The following is a 5,308-nucleotide window of genomic DNA, read 5'->3' on the forward strand; positions in this document are numbered from 1 at the left end:
TACAAGCATATTATTCTGGACAAAATTTTATTTTAGTATAAAGTTTTTGGAGTTTATATGCAATGGAAGGACCGCCTCAAATAAGAAAAGTCAAGCAGATGAATTTTTTTGTATACCATGTTTTTTGATCAAGAAATCTATGTGGGACAGTCTACAATAATCCACGTGGCAACACATTTATTGGGGGATAGGCAATGAAACAGAATTTGGGACGAAGACCCGGATCCTATGACGATAACTTTTAATTGGAGCATACAAGAAGTCGTAGCTATTTTTTTTATTTTATTTTTATTTTTTTTTAAAGAGATTATTACAATATGTTCTATCTTAAAAGGAGAAGTATCTCACCAATATCTGATTAAATCTAGAATTAGGAATTGAATTGTTAGTGATTTAACAATATTGGGCAAGCCTATGTATACAACCATAGAAGAAGACGTTTGATGAGCTCTTGAAAAAAATGGCAAAATTCATTTAATAATTAATTTACTCATATTTTTATTATTAGAATTATATACAGCGGCCAGAATTAAGCAATTGCTTAGCTTGATGGATACATAGAATGTAACACCCCATCCCGAACCATGTCGGAATTTTTGCACGTTGACCGAGGTTGACTGTTGCTGTTGACCGAAGGGGTCAAAAGTTCACTTTTTGACCCGATTGGAATTCGAGGTTGACTGAGGTTCCATTACGAAGTACACGTTGGCACGAGTTCGTAGACTAGTAGCACGTTCAAAACGGAGCTACAGTTTGAAAGTTATGAGTAAAACAAGTTGAGGTCCAAACTGTCTAAGGGGTGCCGGAGTTGACTTTTTATTCATGCAAAGTTGAGCGTTGACTCATGCATGATTGTGAAGTGCTCGTTGATACGAGTCCGTAGACTAGCGGCACGCCCAATTTGGACATGTGGTTTGGAAGTTATGGACCTGTAGAGTTTTTCAAACACCGTATTATTTTAATATTATTTTTTAAACGTGTAACGATGTGCCACGTGTGACTTAACAAATGTGACCATGTGTCACCATGGTGAGATGCCACATGTTAACCGTGTTTAATATCATATTATTTTATTATTATTTTATATAATATTGTTTTATTATTATTTAATTATTTAATTATTTTTATTTTATTTTTATTTTTATTTTATTTTCTTTTTCTTTTTCTTTTTCTTTTTCTTTTTCTTTTTCTTTTCTTTTCCCCCACGTGGGCAAAAAGGCCACGGGGCCCAATCCTTCTTCTTCTTCTTCTTCTTCTTCTTCTTCTTTCTTTCTTTCTTTCTTCCTTCCCACCGGCCGTCTCTCTCTCTCCCTGCTGCACATTTTTCGGCCACCGGAACCACTCACGCGCTGGCCGACGTGAAACCCCGCAGCTGGGCGACACCGGCGGCCAAATCTCCGGCCGAATGGCCAGCGGACGCGCCGGGATCGGCCTCCAACGCCGGCGGCCGGTGTGTCGCTGGTTTGCCCATTTTCCGGCAGCCACTGGTCGTGCAACCAGTCCTTTCCCACTAATTTGGACCCTCTGATTCCGATTCTGAGCTCCAATTAACTCAACTCCCGTTGATTTGCAAGATACGAAGGGATCAAAATCGGTCGAATCTTTCCGACCAAATTCCGGCCACCGCCGGTCGAATTGAACTCAATGGAGGTCGGTAATGTGATCCTCATCTCACAAGCTTTCCATAGACATATAATTTGTCAATTTTGGATAATGTTTGTGTTTGACCCCCTGAGTACCGGGTATTATTTACCTGATTAAAATATTAATTTATTTGACTGTGTGTGAATTGTGTTCTAGGAGCACCGGTGAGTCGTAGAATTGATCCCGTGGTGGATCTTGGATTAATTGCATGCTCCAGGTGAGTGACCCACCTTTAATAAATATTTTGGGGTAATTAATTATATTTAATTGCTGTTAAATTGGTATCTGAAATTATGCTCATGTGGTGGAATTTAAATATAGTCGGGAAAAAATACTATTTTATATATATATTTACCCATTGGTGCTAAATGGAAGTTTTGGGTTATTAAGAAATCCCCGATTTTTATTATTGTGATTAAATGGTATTTATTACACATGAGCAAGTATTTCCAGTAATTCGTTGTGTTTGGATTTTATATTATTTGTCGGGCATAATTGGGTTAAATATTTTATGAAAATATTTGTTTAAGTTGGTGGTTTAATTTTATAAATTATGCCCGCGGTATTTGAATTGTTGAACCTCGTATTACGAGAAAAATTATGGTTTTATTGGTTATCGATGTTTTCGTACCGGTTTGTTAAATAAAAATATGTGGGATGGTAAGTGTGAAAATTTGGTATATTTCCCACGGTAATTTTGGAAAACGGTACGGTTGGTTTAATAATTATTTTAGACGCATTCACACAGTATTGGTGTTCTGGTATATGTATATGTGGTTCAGCGCGCAAGTATTATTATTTCACCCGTGAGTTGCCATTGGACCGTGGGCAGGCAAGTTTGTTATTGGCCACAGCCGCCCCCCTCCTTGGCCGGGATGATGGTTTCAGCAGCGGTACTGTCGGGACGCCGAAGTGCCATTTGCAAGTTTCTCTCTTTAATCTCCCCGCCAGTCGGTGCTCAGGACGCTAGGTATCGGAGGGCATCACTGGTATATGGTGTTGTGCGTCAAGTGTAATTTTCAAATAAAGTTTCAAACCCCAAAGGTGTTCAAAAATTATTTATTATAATTTATTACATTTTAATTATATTATGGTATTTATTTATTTACTGTTTCTCAAATGGTTTGATTCCTTGGTTTTCGGGAAGTACGAATATTCGGTTTTGTGAAATTGTTTTAAAAAGGGAATATTTCCAACGGAGTGATTAGTGAGAGTTTTGAGGGAAAAATTATTATTTCCAACTGTTATTATTTATTTATTAATTGTTGGTATTAATTCAATTCCCTTATTGTTATATTATTATTATTATCATTATCATTAAAAGTATTCAGTAGTTAGGGTCACTCATTGAGATGATTAGCATCTCACGTTTTTAAGTTCCGTTCCCTTAGGTGCAAGGGGTGGTAGACGTTCTTCCGGAGCGAACCAATTTTCCGTTGCTATCGTGTTTCGAGAAGTACCTTTGTACTCATTCATTTCAGTGTATTATTTCTTTCATCTTTGTTATATTTCTGTTTACTAGCACTTCATAAAGCTCTGTATACTATTTGGACACTTATGTTTTACTTATGCACTGGTTTACCGCTATTGTTGTGAAGTGCTGTAAATTGTGGAATCAACTTGTAGTTTTGCGGGAGGAATAAGGGGGTGATTATAGAAGTGTGTTTTCAGTGCAGGTAATTTTTGGTTAGTCCTGCCCTTAGGGAAGGTGCTGCCGGATTTTCCGTTGGAAGGTTCGGTGATATTTTCCTGGGATCAGGGCTTGTCTAGGGTTCCGAGGAGGAATTTTGGACGGGTCCTGACATAGAAGCTCAGAAACATTTTGCAAAGTTATTGAAACACGATTCTTTTTGCGGGAATGTTTGATTGTTAACAGATAAGTATTAACAGCACTATCCGTAATGGGATCAGACTTTCAAAAGCCTTTTTTGACGCGGTGACGATTGACAAGGAGCACAAAAAAGCATGAGATTGTTTGGAAATTAGAAATATCCAGAAAAAAGCGAATGCATCTGCAATAATTTTCAATTGTGATGGAATAATGTAACACAATAATGGCAATTGCGGGACAGATTATATATATACATGAAAATTGAAAGGTGGAAAGATTATACTATTTTGGTGGTTAATTAAATTTTTAATGACCTTTTATGTTATATATATATATATATTATTCGTCCAGAAAAACCCTATCAAATTTTTCAATGGAAAATCTGGCAGAATTTCCTTTAAAGAATGGACTTACCTTAAAATTTTCTATACAGAAAACATAGTTCTAACAATATCCTTTATTTCTCCCATCTTATTACAATTTATTACCACAAGTTTGCAGCACTTCAAAATTTAAAAGGAACCAGTGCAATATCAATTAAATAAATATCCAATATAGTATACAGAGCATTATAAGATACAACTGAATATAAAATTAATACAATAAAGACTAGAAAGAAATAATATAAAATGAAAGGAAAAGAAAGGAAAACTCCTTGGAATTTGACAAAAAGCCAAAACTTCAAGCTCGTCCAGAACAATCAACATTTACTAACCTGGGTCTAGGGGAACAAATTTAAAAAATATGAAATAATCATTTCAATGAGTAATCCTATCTACCAAAATAATAATGGTCATATAATAATGTAATAAATTTGGCTAATTAATAATATTAGGAAATAGCATTTTCCTTTAAAATTCTTATGATTCACTCAGTTGGAAATGCTCCCTTTTTAAAACCTTTTACAAAATCCAACATTTTATATAACGCAAAAACCAATAAAGTAATTAACCAATAAAACAAATAAAATACAAATAATTTTAGAATCTAAGATTAAAAATTTGAGATTAATATAATAACAAATAATCAAATTTATAATAATTATCATAAGAAAAAATACAATCACAAATAAATTAACAAAGCCAACATTTAATTCAACATATAATCATGACATTTATTAATCAAGCCAAGGGAATAATTAAGGAATATTAATAAATAAAATACAAATTATATACAACAAGTCAATTAGTAATAAAGGGATTTAATGTAAAACAAAATTGATTTCAATAAATAATTTATAAAAACTATGCTCAATAATTTGACAAAATAATGAGAGACATCGTAGAAACTATTTTTAATAAATCTTAAATTTATGTAAGCCTTGAAAACATGGTAAAATATATTTTTGGACACAATTTAAATAAATAATAAAATCACAATTAAATGCTTTTAATTTCAGATACAATTTTGAAAACATTTAATTTTTGATAATCGAGTTGAGAAAATAACCTGACGCACTATACTATATACCAATGATGCCCAATGGTGTCCAGCATTCCAAAGCACCGCCTGATGAGGAGATTAAAGAGAGAAACCTACATCTAGGCTACCTGGCATCCCAGTAACGCCGATACCATAAATCTCAATCCCGACCATGGTGGGGGCGGCTATGGCCAATCTCAAACTTGCCTATCCTCGGTCCGATGGCAACCATGGGAGAGTAAAAATATGTGCACTCATCACATTCACCCTCACGCTAATCACATTCTCAACTACAGAACACTGATACTGTATGGCTGCATCTAAAAACCAATAAAATCAATATATTTTTCAAATCTCGAATATCATAATTTGCCATTGTATTAAACACTTCTTTTCAATCCATGTAATCCA

This window comes from Ziziphus jujuba, chromosome 2, assembly GCF_031755915.1.
Source record: "Ziziphus jujuba cultivar Dongzao chromosome 2, ASM3175591v1".
Classification (NCBI taxonomy): Eukaryota; Viridiplantae; Streptophyta; class Magnoliopsida; order Rosales; family Rhamnaceae; genus Ziziphus; species Ziziphus jujuba.